The sequence below is a fragment of the Mchenga conophoros genome, linkage group LG5 (genome assembly GCF_057382185.1).
Source record: "Mchenga conophoros isolate Kocher_MC1m ecotype Shallow Benthic linkage group LG5, M_conophoros_male_GT1.1, whole genome shotgun sequence".
In the NCBI taxonomy this organism is placed as follows: domain Eukaryota; kingdom Metazoa; phylum Chordata; class Actinopteri; order Cichliformes; family Cichlidae; genus Mchenga; species Mchenga conophoros.
Genome location: NC_140530.1, coordinates 16,063,815 through 16,089,220, shown reverse-complemented (window position 1 = coordinate 16,089,220; position 25,406 = coordinate 16,063,815). Strand labels below are relative to the sequence as shown.

The 25,406-nt window shown below is 41.6% G+C and overlaps 1 protein-coding gene across 2 annotated transcripts in view; it reads right to left on the bottom strand.

The window, feature by feature from the left end:
- cpne5b (copine Vb) overlaps nt 1-25,406 on the bottom strand; it is a 144,674-nt gene that overhangs the window by 49,407 nt on the left and 69,861 nt on the right. The window lies entirely within an intron of this gene.

Here is a 25,406-nt window from a genome sequence, read left to right as displayed (position 1 = left end):
TCAGAGATATTCTCTGCTTGGCAGTATTATAATGTTATGCAGATTGAGTTTATGTGCTAATTGACATGCTTCGGATCAATTTTCATCAAATCTCAATAGTTGGGTTGCGGTCACGTGGTTCTGATGACGTGCGGAGGCAGCGCGATTTTTGAGTGGAGGGCGGAAGTAAACATGGAGGACACTGTGGAGAGTCAGGAGAGCAGCTATTGTGCAACTTTAGACCCCGTTTCTCGGGAGAGATATAAACAGATAGTTAAAAAATATATCGGACGTGATCCGTATTCTTTGAAAATGTCCGAATACACCACAGAAGTAAAGGATTTGCCTACTATCGAGGCTGTGGATATCACCAACTACTTGGTCCTCCAGACTTCTTACTACACTAGGCAGCAAATGAAAGCTTTCAAGAGTCTGGAGGCGTACAATTTTTTTGTCAGCGGGTGGGTCCACAACCTTGGAACAAAACGTCTCCGTGATGGATACAGTTTGGTGTTTGCAAGGGTGAGTGTTTGTTCTTATATTGCTTTATCTTAAACACGCTAACAGTTAGCGGTAGCGGCTTTAACGTCAACAAACATGCCACATCCTTAGGACTTCGTTAGAGTGACAGTTGTTTGTTTCAAGGTAAACCATTCTCAGCGGTCTAACGAGACACCTCTGAAGACTTGGGTAATTGCAAAGGAGGATGGAGAAGTGATTGCAGCTCATTGCAATTGTATGGCAGGGTTAGTAGCCTGTTCTCCACTGTCACTAGGCTCAAATCCGGGCTCTCAGCCGTCTGTTGCATATCCAAAATCGCCTCTGCACATCGATGCTGTTCTGCCTTAAGCTTCATTCTTTTCTCTCGTTTGAGAACTGATTCCGATCTGGGTTTTCGTTCGTAGCCGAGATTGACCGTCGAAGCCCAGTCCTCCGACTCTTCGTCATCCAAAGCACTTGGGCAGCCTATAGTCCCAATCAAGTCAATATTAGACTACTAACTTAAAAGCACTAAGTAAACGAGAATTTAACGACAACCTAATGCTAATAAGTTCGTTTGCAAACATAACATTACCTCTGACGAAGTGGTCGCTGCAGACACGGGCATTGGCAGACTCTGCTCCTCCCGACTGTAAACGTAAATTTAAAATCCATTTTTTCCTACGTTTTTCGGTTAGAATTTTCCATTTTTCTCCTCTTCGTTGGGCTATTTTTGGTACCCTAAAATACCGTTTATCAGTTTCTCTGGTCGACCTACTGGAGCATCCGTAAACACAACAGGACATAGGCATTTTGCGTACTGTCTGTCTGTGATTTTGCGCTTATCTTTTTCACTTCCGACCGCCAGTCAAATTTCGCGCTTTACGTCGACGTCACGTCTACGTCAAATGAAACCTAGCTAATATTTCAAAGAGAAAAAAAGAGATTCACAAGATTTTGAACATCAGGAAGGCCATCAAAGACTCTGCCCCCTTGTTTCGCTTATTATACTCAACTCAGACAGAGCGTGGGGAGGCAATGGTCTGTTTCTTTGAAGCCTACACATTTCAGTCTTTTCTCTTACTTTACGAGATACAATTCTGTTTGATAGGAAATATATATATATTTGCCTTAATATCTTGAGAATGTATGTGGGAATGAACATTCTCTTACAGATGAACATTTCCTAGGTTTACAGCCATATAGCTATTGACTGTCTATACGAGAAACAATGGAAATCACGATTACTGTACACCAGCAGGCAATAGCTGGTGAACTAACCCCAGCACTGTTTACTCCCTCCCACAATTTTATTCTTTAGGTTTTATTCAGCTCCTGTAGAAGAGTTGATATACTGCCATGGATTTACTTCAGCCTTGTTAGAAAATCCAGAAAATTGAAAATCGTGACAACTCCAATTAATCAAATAATTTTTTTTTTACAAAAATCTGGTAATCATATTGGACTCAGGGGCGCTTGTGTGTGGAAGAATTCATCATTGCTGGTGTTACTCTGACCTCTTAATCCTGACTGCAGCTCAGACCTCTGCACCAGTTTTCAAGCAAGAGAAACCCCATTAATCACCTCGCTTCACTGGCTCCCTGTTAGCTACAGATTGAGATACAAACTTCTTTTTGTGTAGAAATCATTAAATGGTCTTGCCCCAGCTAACTTTTCTGAACATGCTGTCAGAGACCTGAAATTCTCTGCTCCTGCAGTGTATTTGGGTCCTGGAACAATTAATCAGTGCAAACAAGGGTTAATTGTTCCAGATTTGTCTGTGTGTAGATGTTCTCGAGTATGTGGCAGTAAGGTGTGATTGTATTATAATATCACTATTTTGGAACAGTTTTCTGTCTCAGCTGTTGCACCATTGTGACCCTAAAGTTTACTGTTATTAAGTTGGAACATGTTAACTGTGTAATTCACGAGTTGTTTATTTTATTATCCATGTGGGGCAGTATTGTGTTTTATTTTACAGTAACAAGTAGTGTAAGGGATTAAAATTTGAATGCACTAATGACATTATAGTCAATTACCCCATAACAGTAACACAATTAATGAGTAATGTAATACAGTTCCTTGGTGAAGAGAATTTGTAAAGTAATTTAATTACTTTACAAATAATTTATACAGTTGTGATCAGAAGGTGGCAAACACTCTTCATGGGCTTTAATGTCATGGTAATTTTGGACTTTTAATGATTGAACTGTTCTTTTTCCAAGGTAGAATTATTGTACAGTTGACATCTCCAATTGCTTTATAAAAAGAAATTGGGTTTCTTTCTACACAGTCTCAGACATATAGAGATACTCCCTCCAATCTTTTAGTAAGCGGTGTTGAAGGTTCTACAGTGTCTTTTAACTTGACAACGCCAAGGCTTTTACTTGACGACAACTTGACGAAAGCTGGTAGTTTCTCTTTGCCAGCCTAGTAAGGATTTGTTTGTCTGGAACTGCTGAAACACCAGCGTCACTATACATAGTGAAGTGAATTTTACATCGCTGTGAACTAAGAGGGTGTTGACCAAGAAACAAACTCCTACTCTTAAATCAGCACCTTCAAGCCTAAAATTTACTGGTGCCCACATAGAAAAACCAAGTGTTTTTGTTACCAACTTTCAAGCATGGTGGTGGTAGGGTTTTTGCTACCAGTAGTAATACTGCATAGCTGAAAGTGTACGGAATAATAAAGATGGAAGATTATCTCAAAATTCTTCGACTTCACCTCAAATCAACAGCTAAATGGCTGAAACTTGGACACAGGTGGATGTTCCAACAACACAGTGATTTCAAACACACATCAAACTGGTTTTAGAATTGTCAGGAAACGGCTGTGTGCAGGCAGGAGAGGACCCAGATGCAGACTCATAGGCGGAGACCACTCAAAACTCAAAACATTGCTTTATTGCATGCATGGAAGATATACAAGAATAAACTACACTGGGAAATGCTAAACTAAAACACAGGAAGACACACAGGTAGCCATGAGGGAGAACGCGACACGAAACTGAGGGAGACGCGGACATAAATACACAGAAGGATAACGAGGGACGTGAGCACACACGAGGAGCACAACAGGGGAAGACCAAGCCCAACATGACGAACACTGACGGGGACAGCACTTCCGGTATGATGGCGCCTGTGTTTGGCTTCGCCGCTGCCGGGTGCAGTTTGTCACGTTCTATCGTCGTGTTTTTTTCTCTACTCTGCTGTTTTTTATTTGTATCAATGATGTTCTGGTTGCCTTGGTTTATGATCGTTTGACACTATTATCAATCCGATCTTCAATGATGGCCCAAGATGTTTCATCTTCCTCCTCCTTTGGCACTTTCCATTCTCCGCACTTTTCCCCGCACTCCTTTGGCACTTTCCATCTACCGCCAGTGGCTGGATCCTCGGCCAGCGTTCTCAGCGTTCCCCGTAGATCACGGAGAAGAAGAGGAAGGAGATCAGGTATCCAGGTGAAGCTTAGGCTTTTCTGGCGGCGGGGGCTGATTGGAAAGCGATGTCGTGCGTGCTCTGTTACTTACGCTCAAAACAGCTCCATAGAGAGGAATTTGTTTTCCACGGCCCTGCTTGGATATGCAGGGCCTGGCTCTCCGAGACCGTGCTACCTCAGAAGGGTTCATCCAGACTCTCCTGCTGACTGGCTTTTCATCCCCTCGGTGAGTGGAATATACGAACGTGAAGGCTCTAATCTCGAGTATTTACGTCCTTTAACTCGAGCTTCTCCCAATAATGATGCTCTCACCCCGCTGACTATGGCGCTCTTTAATGCCCGATCTTTGACTAATAAATCGTTTGTGCTTAACGATTTTATTGCTTCTAAAAATCTGGACTTCCTGCTTCTGACCGAGACCTGGCAGCGGGGCTTGGACTATTCGTCTCTTATTGAAATGTGCCCAAATGGCTTTTCTGTCATCAGCCAGCCTCGGGGATCTGGTCGTGGAGGAGGTCTCGCGGTGGCATTTCAGAGCCGTTTCAACTGCCGTTCAGTGAAAGTTGGACACTTTCTTTCTTTTGAATTGCAGCTCATTAAAATCGGCAGTAAGGATCCTTTTTACTGTGCTGTGGTGTATCATCCACCCGGCCCAAACAGCTTGTTTTTAGCGGAGTTTAGCGACTTCCTGTCCTCTACTATGAGGTTGTCCAAATTGCTTTTAGTGGGGGATTTTAATATACATGTTGATGATGAGTCTGACCTCTTTGCCAGGGGTTTTATCAACATTATGGATTCATTTTATCCAGCATGTGTCCGGCCCTACACATAACAAAGGTCATACACTGGACCTTGTCTTTACCTTGGGTTTGAATATTGATTGTATTTGTTCTAAGGACATTTTTATCTCTGACCATTATTATATACTTTTTAACATGTCTTTTCATGAGCCTATGTCTCCTGTTCACCGGACAGTTATGTCGCGCATTATAAATTCCTCCACAGCGCAGAAGTTCTCAGATGCTTTTAATTTAACACTATCCCCACAAAACGGTGTTGATTTCTCAACGGATCTATTTAATCATCATTGTCTTTCGATCTTAGATGAAATCTGTCCGGTTAAAATGAGACCTGTGCCTGTTTCCAAGTCCCTACCTTGGCTAAATGACAACATCCGCTCTATAAAACGTAATTGTCGTAAAGCTGAGCGGTTATGGAGGAAAACTCATTTAAATGTTCATCTCCTTTATTTAAAGGATCTTTTAGCCTCTTTTAACAATGCTATTAGAGATGCAAGGGCTGCTTACTTTTCTCAGTTGGTTGCAAAGAGCAGAGGTAATCCTAAGGTCTTATTTGATACTATTACTGATATCATTACTCCTGCTCCACCTGCTGCCATTATTTCTTCTGCTGAAGACTGTGAAACATTTCTTGCTTTCTTTTTAGAAAAAATTAGCAATATAAGGAAAAATTGTCCCCATCAGCATCTGCACTGTCAGTTCCCACGCCAGTTCGGCCTGTTTGTCACGACCTGCGGGGTCGGCAAGGCACTGATCAGCAATCTCTCTCCCCCTCCCCTGTTTTGCCAGAGCGGAACTCATGGCGGGTTCACGCCCTCGGCCCACGCCCTCCCGGATCATGCACACCTGGGCCTCATCAGACCAGCTGGTATATCAGAAGGAGGAGATCAGCTGTTCAACGCTGGATTGTTGTGAAGACTCCTGTCAGTACACGGCGAGCCCTAGTTTCCCCACACTTCCGCCTCAGAAAGTAACATTTGTCTCTCTGTTTTAGATTCCCGGGACCCGTCCCCGTGTTTCCCCGTGTGGAGCGTGTAAGAGGTGGCTGGTCACTAGCGGAGAGAGGTTGGCGTGAGCGTGTGTGTGATCCCCTTGTTTTCCCTGGAGCCCTGGAACCCGTCCTCGCACATCTTGTATATAGCACTGTCCTCGCACTGCCTGTAAATACACTTGGTGAGGATTTTTGTGAATAAACTGTCTCTGTTACAACACACTCCGGAGTCCTGCGAGTGGATCCTCAGAGCAACCCGTGACACTGTTGTTTTAGAAAGATTTTTACCTGTTTCACTATCTGAGCTGGGAAAAATAGTTAGTGCAACAAAAGTATCCTCTTGTTCACTCGACATTTTACCCGCATTGTTATTCAAAAATGTCTTTTACTCTATTGGTCCCTGTATGCTCACTATAATTAACACCTCTTTGGGATCTGGCAAAGTCCCTGCTTATTTTAAAACTGCTGTTATATACCCCCTGTTAAAAAAGCCTATGCTGGACCCATCTCTCACTAGCAACTACAGACCGATCTCAAAAATACCGTTAATTGCTAAGATTTTAGAGAAGATTGTGGCTAAGCAGCTTACAGCAGTTTTAGACAAATATAATATCTTTGACAAATTTCAGTCTGGCTTTCGTAAAGCTCATTCTACTGAAACAGCCCTTCTTAGAGTTTCCAATGACATTCTGATGCAAAACGATGCAGGTAAGTGTTCTGTTCTCTTAATGTTGGATCTCACGTCGGCCTTTGACACCGTTGACCATTATATTTTGCTTGATAGGCTGAAATACTGGGTCGGTGTATCTGGGTCTGCCTTAGAGTGGTTCTCCTCGTATCTTTGTGAACGATACTCTTCTGTGGCAGTTTCTAAGTACAGGTCATCTTCTACGTCCCTGTCCTTTGGTGTGCCACAAGGCTCTGTGCTGGGGCCATTATTGTTTTTAATTTATTTACTTCCTCTCCAGCATATTTTGAGCCCTTTTGAGGATATTTGTTACCACTGCTACGCAGACGACATCCAACTATATGTATCTTTTAAACCTGAAGATGCTTCTAAGCTGCGGATTTTAAATGTGTGTTTGGAAACCATCAAAGGTTCGATGGCCGACAATTTCCTCCAACTAAATGAAAATAAAACTGAAGTCCTTTTATGTGCTCCAGACAGACATGTACCCAGCATAATGAATGCTCTTGGTCCCCTTTCAACATTTATGAAACCATCTATCAGGAACCTAGGGATAACCTTCGATCCTGCTCTTACATTGGATATTCACGTCAAATCTCTGGTTCGGTCTTGCTTCTATCATTTAAGAAATATTTCTAAATTGAGCCCCATAATATCTCATACTGAACTGGAGATTGTTATTCATGCTTTTATTTCATCATGACTGGACTATTGCAATTCACTGTTCACATGTCTAAACAAAAGTTCCCTGGAGCGTCTGCAGACTGTCCAAAATGCTGCAGCAAGGCTTCTGACGAAAACATCGAAATACTCACATATAACACCGTTGCTTATACAGTTACACTGGCTCCCTGTCGAATTCAGAGTCCACTTTAAGATTCTGGTTCTGACATTTAAGGCTCTTCAAGAACAAGCACCATCATACATCATTGAACTTTTACAGCCCTATGCCCCTAGTAGGTCTCTGAGGTCTTGTGGTCAGGGATTACTTGTTATTCAGTATACGAGACTGAAAACTAGGGGTGATCGAGCTTTTGCTACTGTGGCTGCCAGACTGTGGAATTCTCTTCCTCAGAACTTAAGATCTGCTGATTCACTGATTACTTTTAAAAAACAGCTAAAAACACATCTTTTTAAAATTGCATTTTGTTAACTTTTGACTGTACTTTGTCTTTTTAATCTGTTCATATACCTTGTAAAGCACTTTTTGATCTTTTATCTAGAAATGTGCTATATAAATAAAATTTTACTTACTTACTTACTTACTATCAAAGTAAAACAGGAAGTACAAAGACGTAGACTGGAGGGGAAGAGAAAACACGGAGGAGCACAAGGGAGAGAGGAAGACATGACGGCTGGGAAAACAAGACAGAAAACATAACTAAAGAAAGACTACTAAAGAAGCAAGACATAACCAAAAATACAGAAATATCTCAAGGAAACACAAAACGCTGGGTAAGAAGGACCCAGAACCATGACAGGAATAGGTAAAGCAGGATAACATTAAGCTTCTGGAACAGTCTTCCCAAAGCCCTGACCTCAAGCCTATTATGCCGAAAAGCTGAGTGGGACCAGGAAAGCAACCAATTTAACTGAACTCCGCAAACTCTGCCAAGAAGACCTTTCACTTGCATCCCAGTCATGGAAGCGTTGGAGGTAGTGCGTAAGAGATTACAGGATGACCCCAACCTCAGCAACAGGACCACTCTCAGCATCGACCAAGTGTGTTTGCTTTTGGAGCTGTGTCTTCATTCCACCTACTTCACATACAAGGGTCAGTTCTACAGGCAGAAACATGGGTGTGCCATGGGCTCCCCAGTTTCACCCATCGTGGTCAATTTGTACATGGAAGAAGTGGAAAAGATGGCTTTGCTATCCTACCCTGGAACATCACCAAGCCATTGGTTCAGATATGTGGATGACACCTGGGTGAAAATCAAATCTCAGGACGTACCACAATTCACGGATCACATTAACTCGGTGAACCGACACATCAAATTCACCAGGGAGGATATGAAAAGTGGCAGGTTAGCCTTCTTAGACTGTGAGATTTCCATCAGTAATGGGGGACATCTAAAAGCTGACGTGTACCGTAAACCTACACATACGGATCAGTATCTAAGGTTTGACTCTCATCATCCACTGGAGCACAAACTGGGTGTCATCAGGATGCTACAACACAGAGCGAACACCATCCCCACTGACACAGCAGCCAGGGAGGCAGAAGAACAGCACATCAAGAAGGCCCTGAGTAAATGTGGTTATCCCAGCTGGACTTTTGTCAAAGCTGGAAAGGCACCTAAAGAAAGCTCCAGCCGATCCAGGAGAGAAGGACGACTGCTGCCCAAGGGAAAACCTGTAGTGATCCCTTATGTATCAGCAGTATCGGAACAGTTGAGACGCATTTTTTCAAAACACCAGGTCTCTGTGGCTTTTAAACCCCAAAACACGCTGCGCCAAAAATTGGTCCACCCCAAGGATCGGGTCCCCCGACACAAACAGAGTAACATAGTGTACGCTGTGAAGTGCCAGGAGGATTGCCAGGATTTATACATCGGGGAAACCAAACAACCTCTGGCAAAGCGAATGGCACAACACAGAAGAGCTACCTCGTCAGGCCAGGACTCTGCAGTCTATTTACACCTACAGGCCAGTGGACACTCCGTCAATGATGAGGATGTGCACATCCTGGACAGGGAGGAACGCTGCTTTGAGTGCGGAGTCAAGGAGGCCATTTACGTGAAAAGGGAAAGACCATCTCTGAATCGAGGAGGGGGCCTAAGGGTACATCTGTCATCATCTTACAATGCTGTGATTGCAGCCATTCCCCAACTCTCTGTGAATGGTACTCATGGCCATTGATCAGTGGCTGTTGATCAATAATTAAGATAAGATTAAGGAACTGACCTCCCAGCCCATTGTTCCTTCAGTGGGCTGGTTTCAGTCATTATGCAAATGTACTGTTTATAAGATTTGGGGAAACCTGCAGTCAGCTGAGACTGAAGAAGTCACTTGGATGAGTGACGAAACGTTTCTCCCACAAAACGCTACGTCCAGATGAACAGATTCAACTTTTGGAGATCTGCCAAGAAGAGTGGTCAAATATCCAGCCAGAATAATGCCTGTACAATCATTCCACCGTGTAAAAAGAATAGATTGAATAAGTCATTAAAAGCCCAAAATTACCAGGGCATCCATGTATATGATGAGTGCATGTAAACCTCTGACAGCTATTTCTAAATAACTAAATAGCCAAAAATCCTTACTGTGCTATATTAGTTTGATAGCACCTAAAAGCAGGTTTAAGTTCAGGTGACCTGCTGAATTTTTGCAGGGTCTTTATCTTACACTGTAAAGTCACTGTAATGCAAAACTTTAAAGAAATATAGCATAAACTATGTGTGTTTGGTCTACGAGGGCAAATAGTTAAAAAAAAAAATCTGAAACCATTAACAATCTCTCATACATCTTAAACCACATCGCCTCTTTTTTTTGGTTTGTTTAATAATTTCTGTGATTTCGTTTCTTTTCCAGCTCACCTTTTCTGTCTCCTTTCTGTTTGCTCATTTACAAACAAGGTCTGATGTATTGATTTTCTGATAATGTTGCCACGTTTGGTCTGCCTGATCGTGCTTTGGATACAATAGATCCAGTTTCCAATGCCATGCACTACCACCTTAGAAACCTTAAGTCTAGCCATGATTTGATGTCAAGAAAGCCCCTATTTCCCTGGAATAGCAATGTGACTTGGAACCGTGTTACAGGCAATGTTTTGGCGAAAAGCAAAAGAACAGCCATATTTATGACAGGTTTGCATGAAGATATGATCAGACCCACGTAAAAGACCACAACATGTTTTCATTTTTCCTGTAAACATGTTTCCTGGCTACTAGTTTTATTTTTTAAGGTTTTAATAATGCATACTGTAAAAATGAATTCGTTTCAATTAATTATGTGAGTCTTCATTAATTATTTAAAATGTCAATGCTGCTTTGACGCAAAAAGAAGGATGTGTCCCTGTTCTAAATATTTAAGCAAAACCACAACCTTTCCCTCACATGTTTTTAAAGTTTTAGTCTAAAAACACATTTAGCATTTACTGATAAAAACTAGAAGTACGACAAAGGACTGTATGAGAAATACTATTATTGAAGGAGACCCATGATATTTTAGACAGAGCCTAGAGTTATTCTACTCACAAGTTAAACCCCAATGACGCTTGCACGAAATATTGTATTTTCAGCCACAGTTTACTGAAAATTTCAGAAAATGATTGATGCAATTCACTTATGTTCTCAGGTCTTTGCACAACATACTAATGTCAAAAGACTGGACAGAGTGCTCTCCAGCTGTGTGTGTAAGTGCTGTCAGCACTGTTGTCAGGTGGTTGTGTGTGTACGTGTTTGAGGAGGCTGATGGAGGCTTTTGAAGCACACTGTAAAAGACTGATCGATCCTCAGGTGGGGAAACCATCCTGGTTGCTTTGCTGAGTGATGCAACAAAAATGTGAGAGTTTGGGGGTTTCTTTCACATGCGCACTCACACAATGTCTCTTGGCACCAACTGACTAAAAGGGGGAAAAAACAGCTTTCAAATGACAAATGAAACCATATTTACATCAGTCTCTACTCATTTCTTCCTTCAGCTCATGTAACTAAATCAATTCCCTCTCCCTGAAATAGACCATTAACTTGGGGCCACTGAGAAAGTAAAATCAACAGACAAAACAGTTTACAGTTGCTTGAGTGGAACTGTGCAGTGCTGACAAGCTGCATGGTAGCTGCAGAGCAAAGCCACTTTAGCCACAAAAAGCAATATTCCCTAATTGCTACCAACATACAGTACTGTATAAAAATCTTTAGTCACTCCTCACTTCTTTGGGTTTTGTTTGTTGAACCTCTTAACGCTGATCTATGAATCATTCAAGCATAAAACGACGCCTAATACAAGAGATGAAACAGTATGAAACAGTATATTTCTATGCCTAGTACTATAGCTAAGTGCCAGGCATTGAATACTATTTTTACAGGAACAAGGTGAATCCCAAAAAGCTATTAGTCAAAAACTTGGCATATCTCAGCATGCTATCTGGTGTGTCCTTAAAAAATTGAAGGAAACTGGACAAGTGGAGGATAAAAGAAGAACTGGCGGGCCTAAAAACTATCTACAACAGATGAACAGTATCTAAAAGTCATGTCCTCAAGTGAGAGCAAAAAATTCAGCAAACACCTGACACAGGACCTGAGAGATGCATTTGACCCTTCAGGTGATCCATCTACTGTTCACTGAAGCATCATGAGAAACAGTCTCAGTGGAAGGGTGGCTGTCAAGAAGCCATCCTCAAGAAAGAGAAATGGGAGGAAAATCACTGGCAACAGGTCTGATGGAGTGGTTTTGAGAAGTACAACAGTGAGTGTCTACAGCCATTTGTAAAACAGGGTGGTGGCTCTGTCATGGTTTGAAGCTGCATTTCAACCAGTGAAATTGATGGAATTAGAAACACAGAGAAGTACCATCTGATTTTGATCATCCATGCAATACCATCTAGAAAAAACCTGATTGACAACTGCTTAACTTTTCAGCATGACAATGATCCACGCACACACAGCACAAGGCCAGTTGCAGACACACTGGTGGTCCTTGCGCTGGTCCATGTGTCGATCACCTCTGGCAAACCTGATCTGGGCCACCAAAGGGCCATCATTCTTTGCGGTACGTGGGCCATGTGTAAGTTGTGTGCAGCCACACTGCAGGCCCTGTGCTGACCCAGAACAGTTTCAGCTCTGGCCCAAGATGTCAGCCTAATGTTTACCTTAATCAAGCCATGTAATAACAACATGTGCCGGAACATAATAGTGCAAAAGCACCCTGGTAAAACTCTGTTCAGACAGTGAATGGACTGAGTGTTTTATAGCGCTTTTCTACTCTCCCAGATTACCCAAAGTGCTCTATACAACATGCCGTATTCACCCAATCACACACACTTTCTCTAAACTGAGTACTTCCTAACTACATTCATACACATTCACACTCTTGAGATGCAGACTGGAGGAGCCAGGGATCAAACCACTAACCTTGCAATCAATAGGTGACCTACTCTACCGCCTGAGCTACAGCCACCCACTGGCAAAGACGAGTAAACCGTCACTAGGTGTTAGATAAAGTGTACTCTCACAAACCTGTCAAATCTGCATTTGAAACGTTGGCTACCAGTATAGCAGCAGTTTAGTATAGCAGCATTTGGGTCTTCTAACTAAAATAGGAAAACAGGAACATAAATAGTGCCATCATTGCCACATCTGGCCCACATCTGGTTGACATACACCCTGCCATGACACCGGTCAGTCAGAAGTGCCAGCTTGATGCCGGATCCAGGCCAGACCTGTTTTTTATGGGCCTGGGCCACATAAACCAAACCACAATCGAGCCAGATGTGGCATGCCATCACATAGACAGTGCCATCTATGCCAGGCCTGGCCCATATCTGGATGACATACTTCTTATCACGCCAGAAGTCAACCAGCAGTGCCGGCTTGATACCAGATCCGGGCCAAACCTGCTTGCTATGTGGGATGTCCTTCAAGAAGCCTGGACAACAACTCCTGAAGATTACTTAAAGAAATTACAAGAAGTCTTATCTAAGAGAGCTCAGACTATGTTGAAGAAGGCTGTCACACCAAATATTGACTTTTAGTGTCGTTAGAAATCTGCAAACTCTGGTTTTGCCTTATATGCTGTGTCAATAAATTGCTCCACCGATTTCACATTTTCTATAAAGAAAGTATAAAGAAATGAGAGGTGACTCAAGACTTTTGCTTTTACTGTATTATTAATAAGGAAATGTAGGAAATTTCAAAATTGAATATGGTAAAATATCTATCATCTGTCATTTTGATATATTTGATATCATTAGTTTTTTGTATTTAAGGATAATCTATCTAGTATCTAGTATAATCTAGTATCTCTGGCTAAGTCTGTGTATCAGAAGCAGTCTAAAGATTTATTTTCTCTGTGATTGTAAGTGAAATTTTATGATAATCATCACAATGATGAGTCTCTTCCTCAACAAAACAAGTCAATTCGTGTCCAAATGCAGTCTGTCAACAACAATTTATTTTGCTTGTTTCTTTCCATATTGTTCATACAAAAAACCCATCCTTCTCATTTCTTGTGTTGAAAGAGGGAGATGAAAAATCAAATAAGATCTAATTTGCACCTTGCTATTGATTTTCAACAGCTCAGACTTGATATATAATTTGTAACAGTTACAGAGGTAGGTCCTCTTGAGGATGCCACACGATAGATACTGCTCCCTCGTATTACTGAAAACCTGAAACAGTAATCAAATCAAATCAAATCAAATCAAATCACTTTTTATTGTCACATCACATGTGCAGGCACACTGGCACAGCACATGCGAGTGAAATTCTTGTGTGCGAGCCCCACAAGCAACAGAGATGTGCAAACACAACAACACAAACGAGCAAAATACAAGAATGGCCAACCTGAAACTAATAAATATATGTACAATATATAATAGTGTATGCATTTCTGGATGTGTATACTAAATATTTTCCTACATGTGTGTGTGTGTGTGTGTGTGTGTGTGTGTGTGTGTGTATACACATTTTTACAAATTAAATAGTAAAAAAATAAAATAAAATAATAATAATAATAATAATAATAAAATATATAAAATATACAGAGTTGAATATGTGCAAAACAAGTGGCATTTATATACAGTGTGGAGTGCATAATGTTGAAGTTCCAGTAGTGAAGCTGAGGTGTCTATGACGTGTTCAGCAGTCTGATGGCCTGATGGAAGAAGCTGTCTCTCAGTCTGCTGGTTCGGGACCGGATGCTGCAGAACCTCCTTCCTAATCTAATTAAGGTGTCAAGCCGGCAGTAATGTTTTTTTTCTCTTTGAAGTGGATCTGGTAAAATTAGAAAGTTAGTCTTGCAATAACGTAGGACGCCCTAAAAGAAAGAACTTTTTTTTATCTTCTTAACAAAAACAGACAACAGTCGATGCAACAGTGTATGCATGCATTAACGCAAAGCTTCACAGATCCTCCAGGGTACCCAGAGGATTATACCCACAGATGTTTTAAAAAAATTAAAAGGGGAGCTGTAAATCAACAGTGTGTGTAGGTGTGTAATGTGCTTGAATGTGTGCCTGAACTGAAGAATGTGGCATGTAAAGCACAGTGAGTGGTCAGTAATGTTTATTCGTTTGGACTATGACAACCCATACTGACACACAATTGCACACATACACACTATTTTTATTCACAGTGGTCGGAATCTGTAATTACAAAACTCTTCAGGGAGTCAAAGACTCAAGCCAGCTAACAAACCTGCTGTGAATAACACAGCTAAATTAATTTTGCCTGAGGGGTATGTGAGAAGGATGAGAAAAGCAGAAAGGGGAAACTGAAAAGGTGTAACCAATCTTCTCTCTTTTCTTTCTAAATTAGCACATGTCTCAAGAGCCAAATTATATCTTTCTTTCCTTTTCTTGGATTTGAATTCTGCTTTGTAAGTGCCACAAAAAAAATGTGTTCGATGCTTTTAACATATCAATTTCTCTGATCCTTTTAGTGTGAAGCTCAGCAGGAGATCTGACACTGCATAATAACACAGCGAGAACATGTTAACATCTACTTGTTAGCATTAAATGATTACAATGATTTTTTATACACGGAGGAGCTCTCCAGGTTATCGTGACAAAAAAACCTGCGCCTAGACTGACGAAACAATTATGCTGACAAATTATTACATTTTAACATCCTTAAAATGAATATTTTAATATATTAACATTACACCCATCACCCACTTTGTTAGGTAGACTCGATCAACTGCTTATTGATGCGAATATGTCAGCAAGATCGCACAGAGCAACTCTATGCATTTAGGCGTGCAGACACGGTCAACATGAGAAGAAAGGTGATTTACAGTAATGCGCTGGTGCCAGATTGGCTGCTCTGAGCATGTCAGAAACTGCTGATCTACTGAGATTTGCCCACACAGCCATCTCTAAGGTTTACAAAGAATGGTCCAAAAAAAGAGAAACTATCCAGAGAGCAGCAGTTCGCTGGTAGCTCTGTGAATACTGAAGAATCCTGCTACTTTGCTGATGTTCAAACTATGCATCTGAATGCTGAAGAAAGGTGATTGAAGTGACTTTGAGTGCCACAGGGAGTTCTGAGTATTTCAGAAACTGCTGATCTACTCAGATTTTCCCACCAAACTATCTCAGAATTAGTCTGAAAAAAAGAAATTATCCAGCGAGCGGCAGTTCTTTGGGAGAAAATGCTGATGTTAGAAGAGAATGGTCAGACTGCTTCAAGCTGATAGAAAGAAGAAAGGCCACAGTAACTCAAATAACCACTTGTTACAGCCAAAGTATGTAGAAGAGCAGTTCTGAATGCACAAACTTTGAAGGAGATGGGGTTAAAATGTTGCAAGGTCTGATGAGCCTCAATTCAACACAGCACATCAGGGATGCGGAGGAGTGAGAGATTCACATCCGGATGTGCAAACCACAAATAAGCAGCAACTGTGTGATGCATCATATTACTATGGACCCAAGTCTACGAGGCATTTTGTTCCATTTGTGCCATGAAGAATGAAGGCAAAGGGATCCCAACCAGATACTAAGAAGCCGTACCTAATATAGTGTCCGGTAAATGAATGTAGTAACAATATCACTGGCTGCCATCAATTTTACAAAGAGTTACAAACATTTAAGTTCACTGGATTTCACAGTTCAAAATGTTTGTGTAAAAATATTAAAATGACTCGAGCTTACATGTGCTCACTGCTGAGCTATTAATGGGCCACAAATACTAAAGCTATGGGTTGAAACATGAAAACAAATCTGTAGATGCAATCATTATTTGTAACATCTGTGAAGATTCTCAGTCATCCAGGTCATCGTAGTCTAAGGAGCTTGGAAGGAAAAGCATCAGGACTTCTTTCTTTAAGCTATTTTTTTTTTTCAAGCTCCTGAGACCATTATTTGTAACATTTACACTGTCTCGGTGTAAATGTTACAAATAATACATTAAAAAATAATTCATTATTTTTTTTAATGCATTACTGAACATTTTAACTTAGGGCTGGGCGATATGACCCAAAATTCATATCTCGATATTTTTTAGCTGGATGGCGATATAAGATATATATCTCGATATATTTTTTTAAAGCCATAAAGTAATAACAAGAAGAGAGTTCTTAGTCAAAGCTGTGTCCCAGATGTCACACAGGCACTTTTATTAAAATAGAGCAGATGTACATAAAATTTACTCAAAAATAAATTATGAGCATTTATTAAATAATAATGCTCCATAAATAAAAGAAAACAATGTTGTTTTTGTGCATAACAAAAAGCTCACAATTGTGCAGTCAAAATGTAAACTAAAAGACGCCGAGCACTATAACAAAGACAGATTTCACAGCTGCTCTGTTCCCAACTTGTACTGCCTGACTGACAGCCTGGAGTTTGTAATCCGCTTCACAACCACGTCTCTTAACAGGTGCCATTTATGGTCCTTACACACAGTAGGGTAATACTACGTTGAAGCACAGTACGTATCACTCCGCGAGGCTCAGCCGTAATGCTCCGACAATCCATCAAGCGGTGCAGCTCCGTAGCTTAGCAAAGTCGTACTAAAACATTTTTTGACAGATTGCTGAGCGCCGTGTACCGCATAAAATCGGTTCGCGGCCATCAAGCACAACCAGAATTCATACATAAGGCGCGCTGTCAACTTTTGAGAAAATGCAAGGATTTTAGTCCGTGCAGCACCTCTGGGCTGCATGCGTTAGCGTGGTTAGCTCGTTAGCGTGGTTAGCTAGCTAACACGTTGACGCCGTCCAGCCCCACGCACGGGGCGATGCGCAGTAACTCGTTAACGGAGATTTGCCGTGTCCATCTTGTCGCTTCCTGCAGGTGAAGCGATGGGGGAGGAGGGGGAGTTGTGTTCAGTGAAGGAGAGGCGAGGCCGAGTAACGTTGCGTAAAGACGAAAGTGGACGAAAGAGAGGCAAACCTGCGGCTCCACAAGTATAATTATAACGTAACATAGACTATATCGATATAAAGGATATTGTCACATCTTATATCTCGTATAAAAATATATCGATATTTTTTAAAAACTCGATATATCGCCCAGCTCTATTTTAACTTATCGAAAGTTCTCAAAGTTTGTAGTAAATTGCTATAAAAATACATAAATGTACTTGTAACTCTTCTCAATCAAACAAGGGTTTAAAGCATTCAAGTAGCTAGAAACACAAAAGCTAGTATCTAGGACCAAGGGCCATTGTACATAATCAGACTTCTTGACAGCAAAATTGTGCTGGAGGCCTTCCAGAAGAGCACTCTACCAAAGAATAGCCCCTCATTGATTCACTCAGAGCAGCAGCTTGGCTGAGAGCCTGAAATTCACCAGTGATCAACAGAGGAAAAATGAGAAGTTTGAACCGAAGGAGAAGATGGGAAGGTAAAAGAAAGAATCTTTGGAGGGCAGAAACTTTGTCTCTGTTAGCTTAGTCTCAGAGAAGCCTTATATATTTTCAAAGTGTCAAAAAGAGAGGAAAAGTGTCCGTTAACTGTAAAACTAGCTATCAAATGAAAATATGTATCTGCAGTGCATTTTACATTTTTACTGACCAAAGCACAATACCTGCTCACAATTATTGTACATATTTACTAAACCTACAAAAGAACTAAAATATTGATTTCTTTTTATTTAATCCTAATTTAAGTGAATGCAAAAACTTCTTTATGAGGAAACCTTTCAAGAAATAATCATTTGAAATTAGTCTTACAGATGTTTTTGCAGACATTGTCACTCCAGCCTAGCTGCTCAGATATAATGTAGCCCTGTTTCAAGGCCTTCAGAGTCCTGCCTTTGAATATGACTCATCTGTACAGTTTCACTGCCTGCAGTTTTCCAAATAGAAAAGTCAGTGACAAAGTCAGCTTTGGCCTAGATTTGATTCTCACACATCAGAACTTTCTCCGCTCCAGTACCATTTATTAAATTTTAGATTCACACTTTAAATCTGTGGTGCTGAAAATTGTGTACATCAGACTTAAATCTACCGGCATTTCCTCACAGATTAAATACAATTAATTCAGTTTTAACCAAACCCCATTTACTCAATCTGTAAAACAAAGTATGTTTATCGTTCTAACTCAAACCAGCCGCTGGACTACTGACTCCTCAGATTTCACCGTCACAGAGGAAATCATAATCAGCAGTAATGAATTCACGCTCAGGAGACAGGTGTCTTATTTTTGAACATTCGAGGCTTCCGCTGCTTTCGCCTTCAGATTTTTTGTGAAGGTTTTCAGACATTAATTAAGAACAATGGCTGAGACTGCTCACTCATTCATGTATTCATATTCCTTTCCAGTAACTCTAAGATAGTGAGAGCATTATTCTCTTAATACAGAAATGGAAGTTTCCTTTCTCACTCTACCAATAACTTATCACTGTGCAATTAAAGTGTAATGAATGCTCACCATGCATCAAAATGTTTGCCATCATTACCTACATGGATCTGGGTGAGGCTAAATACAGGGAATTCTAACAAACTCACACAAGCAGACAACCATCTGTGGGAAAATCCCTCCAGAGGGCACTGGATGACGATTACTCAAAAAGAAGACAGCTTCATTGCAAGAGACACTCTCTCTCTACCTTCCCTAAAGGCTCTCAATTTCTTCTAACCATCTCACAGAACCATCTGGAGGCAGATGTTAACTAATTTATAAATGCAGATTAAATAGCCCCGTTTTGCTGTGCTATACATTAGTTTCTGGGAAATTTGGACTGCCCTTGTATGTCAAAATATATTACTGAAAAATATCACACATCGCATTGCCGGCAATAAGTCGGACTCGTTCCCGGTGGGTGATGGGCTCCGCCAGGGCTGCCCTTTGTCTCCGGTTCTGTTCATAATTTTTATGGACAGGATTTCTAGGCGCAGCCAAGTGGCGGAGGGCTTTCGCTTTGGTGGCCTCAGAATCTCATCTCTGATTTTTGCGGATGATGTGGTTCTGTTGGCTTCATCGGGTGAGGGCCTCCAGCTCGCACTGGAACGGTTTGCAGCCGAGTGTGAAGCAGCGGGAATGAGGATCAGCACCTCCAAATCTGAGGCCATGGTTCTCAGCCGGAAAAGGGTGGAGTGCCCACTCCGGGTCGGGGATGAGTTCCTGCCCCAAGTGGAGGAGTTCAAGTATCTCGGGGTCTTGTTCGCGAGTGATGGGAGAAGGGAGCCGGAGATCGACAGACGGATTGGGGCTGCAGCTGCAGTAATGCGGACGCTGCACCGGTCCGTCGTGGTGAAGAGGGAGCTGAGTGTAAAAGTGAAGCTCTCAATTTACCGGTCGATCTACGTCCCTACCCTCACCTATGGCCACGAGCTGTGGGTAGTGACCGAAAGAACGAGATCGCGGATACAAGCGGCAGAAATGAGCTTCCTCCGAAGGGTGGCTGGCCTCTCCCTTAGAGATAGGGTGAGAAGTTCGGCCATCCGGGAGGGGCTCAGAGTAGAGCAGCTGCTGCTCCACATCGAAAGGAGCCAGCTGAGGTGGTTCGGGCATCTGACAAGGATGCCCCCTGGGCGCCTCCTGGGTGAGGTGTTCCAGGCATGTCCCATCGGGAGGAGGCCCCGGGGCAGACCCAGGACACGCTGGAGAGATTATATCTCTCGGCTGGCCTGGGAACGCCTTGGTATTCCCCCGGATAAGCTGGAGGAGGTGGCTGGGGAGAGGGAGGTCTGGGCCTCTTTGCTTAGGCTGCTGCCCCCGCGACCCGGCCCCGGACAAAGCGGATGAAGATGGATGGATGGAAAATATCACACATGCATATTTTTCTTTTAATATATACTGTAGGGTAATGAACAGGAGCTCACAGTTGCACAGGGTCAATTCCATATGCTGCGTTTTTTTTAGTGAAATGCTTTCCCCTCAGTGTTCGGATCTCATTGCCATGTTCCAAGCACAGATCTCCTAATCCATTCCACTCTGCAGCTTTTGTCTAAAATGATGATCAAGAATAAAAGAAGGTAGAGCGCTTAGCCTCCTGGTGCCTTTCACTGATCCTCAGGCCACAAACTGCACACTGTGACTGAACAGAGGAGAGTTCAGAAAAGCAAAAGCACCACAGGGGTGTCCTTTAGGAAGCCTATTGAGGACGGTGATTATCGGCTGCCATTAAAACAGACAAATGCTCATCTGCTGTTTTGGAAAGCGTAAAGGTGAATGGGTGCTGAAAGTGGGGCTTTCGCTGATGACAGAAGCTGCATGCTGTTGTTAGAATATAATAACAAGTACTTTTGGCAGCCATGGTTTAAGAACACTTAAGCTGCAGCTGACAGAAATCTCAAAAAGGCACAAAAAAAGAAAAAAAGAACCCTTTCCAAAAAACTGAATTTGAAGACTGACAGTCCTCTACTGTAAGCACAGGCATACGCACACAATGATGACTCTTTGTTTCACACAGCATTCCCAGGTCAAAGTCCTCACAGGATAGGGTTGCAGATGAGTCCAGATGAGATGCAGACATGTGAACGCCACACAGACAGGCCCCAAAACCCAGAACCTTTATGCTTTGACAGAGAGCACTGGTAACCACTGCATGCCCGTGCTTCCCATGTACAAGTTGCCAGCCCCAGCTTTATACTCACCAGTGTACGCAAATTAGTTTATGTTGTCAGGAAGATAATGGGCACAGATGGTGTTTGTGGCTGTATTCAAGGGTGAAATAAAGCCTTTTGGGTGATTTATAAACAAGCTCATTTTACAAACATGACAAATATTGGAAAAGATAGGTAAGGTAAGGTAGAGCAGAGAGCTAAGCTCAAATCATTTCAGTGCCATCTATTTCAGTTTTGCAACCAATTCTGGACAAGGTTAAAGTACGGGTGACTCGACAAGGCCTTTATCGTTAGATCATTTCAGGATCACATGCAGGTCTGGACACTGTCTATTCAGATTCTCTTTCTACTGTCTAATGAGTTGAAACGTGGCTGATATAAAAGGAACACTGTGCAGCCATGTGCTGTTCAGGCCCACAGAAGTTAACTTTAAATTCTAGCACAGATCTCAAAGCTTGAAAGACACCAACTGAACTGTCACAGCAAGTTTGGGATACTGGGATAAGAAGATGCTAAAAAGAATATATTTGTTTGATTTAATGGTGCATCTATAAAACATGGCATGGTGGGTATGAATATTTCACTGAGTATTTAAGAGTCACGGCTTCAATTAAGTGTTGGGACTCAAACTGTCTTGGAGTGTGGTGAACCTCTAAATTTAAAGAAAATTGGAAAAGGGAAGTAGTCAGCCAAAGACATTAAAGGGAGTGAATGGGAAGAGCATGAAAATGGGACACATACAAATTGGAATAATATCGTCATAGCCGAAGGACGTGTATAAATTCTGGTCAGTTGCAGATGCCCACGGGTGCAGTGTCAGTGTTAAATACCTAATGAGACAGCAGCTTAGACTCTGTTCAGCGTACTGTAGGGGTATTTTTTATCAGCAGTTTATCTCGGTCCGGTATCCCTTGGAACAACAACCATAATGCACGAATCTCCACCTCACAATCTAGCGCTGATGTTCAGTATGAACACAAAAAAACAAGTGTGCCCCGTGAACCAAAGCTGGAAGTGTTGAGTAGAGATTGCCTCTTTTACAAGCTGTGTCATCAGCTGCACAGGTTTAGGGTTAAAAAATAGTTCAATGTCCCTTATACACTGCATGTATCCAACTTAGTTTTCTTTGGGTGGAACTTGTGTCATTATATTGGATTTACTTTCAATTTACCCAAGGGAAGTTTTTTTTAACAGAATCATTTTATTTTAGTGCACTTTAATAATACTCAGTCCTTAGAAAGGGGTACCAGTATGATGATGGAGGATAATTAGCCAAATGTTTCATCTAAGTAAACGTGTGGACCAGAGATCACGCTGCATCGTCTCATTAAGTGTAATACGGCAAATGTGTGCTGTTTCCAAGCTGAGGTAACCAGACACCCCACTAAAAAGGAGCAAACATATTCTACTTGTAAGCTTGTGCAAACATTTACATTTGTATCAGCTCTGTGCAAGTACTGGGCACCTTCCATAGTTAGTTTTTTTTTTTTATACATTTTTTTCTTCTTTTTAACAGCGGTAATTAGTGCCGGGGTGCAACTGACGGTGCTGTTTTTGTCCTCTTCCCAGAAGCGCATATATAAATATCTCATTATTACAATGTGTTTTTTGTTTTTTGGGAGGGATTTTTTTCTTCATTAAGTCCGAGTTCTTGTTGAGCTCATCCATCGTCTCCAATGCTGCCCATGCCACGCACAGGAAAAAAACCCTCTCTTTTTCCTGGAATCCAAACAGCAAATGCATCTCTTTTTGTGTAAAAGAGATTTTTGTTTTTAACACAAATGACTCACTATCCCACAGAGCCATTTGGCATTTGATATCTTCTGTCTGATGTTTTTACTGAGGAAATAATTGCAAAAAACTTAACTAGATTAAGATGCTGCCAGGAAAGTAAGTTTGAAGCAATTATCGTGTTTGTTCAAGGTGTAGATTTAGTTAAATGAAAAAGTAAAACAAAACACCAGAACATGAACACCTCATTATGTAACTATAGATATGTCGGACCTGACATCTCCAGACATTTTCTGTTTATAAGTCATGCTGTAAATGTGTGACTATATTTGATTGGTCCAGCTGGGTTTTTTGTAGAATGGACTCAATTTAAACCTGCAAAGGGGGGGGGGAAAGTGGTGAGCCAGATTCCAGCAGGAATCTAGTGCTCTGTTACACTTTTTACTCATGAGCTTCCTAATTAGGTCACGTGGAATCAAAAATAATCCCATGTGTAGGTAAAGTCTTTCCTGGTGAAGGAAGATACTAAGGATTAGCAGGTTCAGGAAGGATTTCTGTGCAAATTCCAATCTCAGTGTGGGATGTCTTCCTCAGAAAGAAAGATACAGAGGATTACAAAATTTCAATTATCTCTCCTCTGCCATCATTATTCAGGAGACCAACCGAGCACGATTTGATAGATTCAGGAACGGAGGAAGTTTCTTCCACACCACCAGCTCTGTAACCTTTAAAACACAACACGAGCACAGCCATCCAAACATACAACAAGGCGCAATGAAGCAATCTCTCTAACACAATTACTGTCTTCACTAACTCTGCTGAAGGGAAAAGTGAAACACTATTTCATTGCTGTAACGACACAGAGCTCCACCTGGGACATCCACTCCCTCAATTACCCAGTGCTGATTCTACAAAGCCTGGGCCATTCGAGACTTCATTTGACTTTATTACAATGGCCACCAAAGAGAAGGTGCCATTAATCAAATAGGAGAGAGAAAGAGTGAGCAGACACCTAGGAAAGAAAAGAAATGAACTGAAAGGCTGGTGCAGTTTCTCTGTCCTAGCTTACTTCTGCCTAAAAGAGAGAAGTACCAGGCATCCATCATGCCTCAAATGAAGCAAGAGCCAGTGCTGACAGATCTTTCGAGGTGGCGGAGCTATCATTTTCAGCTAGTCTCAATCGTACCTGGAAATAAACACACTTACAGACAGATGCCCGATAATTAGGGCTATCCGTGGCTGATATTGCATTTGATGAAAAGAAGACAGTACTCAAGAAAAAGAAACACATGCTTTAAACAAGCTTGGCTAATTTCACTACATGTGTTTTCTCTGACTCTTTTATCTTTCTTTTCCTTTGTTTATAGCCACAAACACAGAAGGTGAAAGGCAGGAAAAAAAAGCTTTTTTCCGTTTCAGTTGGGGAACAAATGACACCTCAGGCAATTAGCATCGTAACAATGGCAGCCAATCTCTGTAATGCTTTGTTTTCCATCAATGCTGCTGAGTCCACTAATTCGCTTTGGAGGAAAATCAATGGCATTTGCCAAAATAGCTGTCTCCAAATGTTTAAACAGGCTGCTCTTAGTGCAGGACTAGCATGCTCTGCCGCTCAGTTTGTTGATTTCCAACCAGATGACTGAAAGTAATAGGCATACAGCGCACTGTAGCTTAATAAAATAGTTAATCCTCCAAAGCATTCATGAACTTGCTAATTTAATGGGAGAAGGACTCATTTGTCAACTTGACTGATGGCTCCAATTGAATCCACAATGACAGAGAAAAAATGTTTTCCCTACAGATGGCTCAGCTTGGAAAGAAGGAGCGGTGATCAATTGCTGGAAGAGGAAATGGAATTTTGCTCAGAGTTATTAGACTCAGGGGTATCAATACTGCATGAGCTCACGCAGACAACAAACATCTCTTTCCCGCCAAAGCAACAGTGCAGGAAAATCTGCTTGCCATTCATTGTCAATGGGTCTACAAGGGTTATCTGACCTGCTTTAGGATCCAGCTCACAGCCAGGACGAACACAGTGTTCAGAATGACAATAGTCCCTTTTTGAAAGAAAAAAAACCCAACAACAATGGTCCCATCATGCATCTCAATGAGACACGAGTGCACATCAGTGGCACAGTAGGAGATGGATTCACACAGCAAAAATATAGAACCCGGCTCACCTTTTCACATCCTGCATCGTGCAGCAACCCAGTGTGCAGCCTAATATGTGCATATTCCCACTAGGTCATTTTTGAAAAGTAAAGTGCATTTTAAAGATGTTTTTTTAATCGTTTTTATTGTTAAACAGTAAATTGCATCAAGATCCAGTCATTCAGCTTAGATGATTGTAGTTGTGGTAAAGTTTCCTAATGTTTCATGGTATTTTATGATGATCGATGTTTTTCTCTAAAAAGTCTGAGATGGGGAGAAGTGTTTATAACAGCTGGAAACATGGATGGAAGAGTTAGTGGGTAATGTTTTAATGGTGTGTTGTGGATTGTTGTTTTGCAAATACTGTGGATGATTAGGGACGCAGTACGTGAAAAGCATGTTTCTATTAGCTCATTTATGTCAAAATATGTGATGTTATGGCATCACGACGCATGTTTTAGTGATACTGGAGG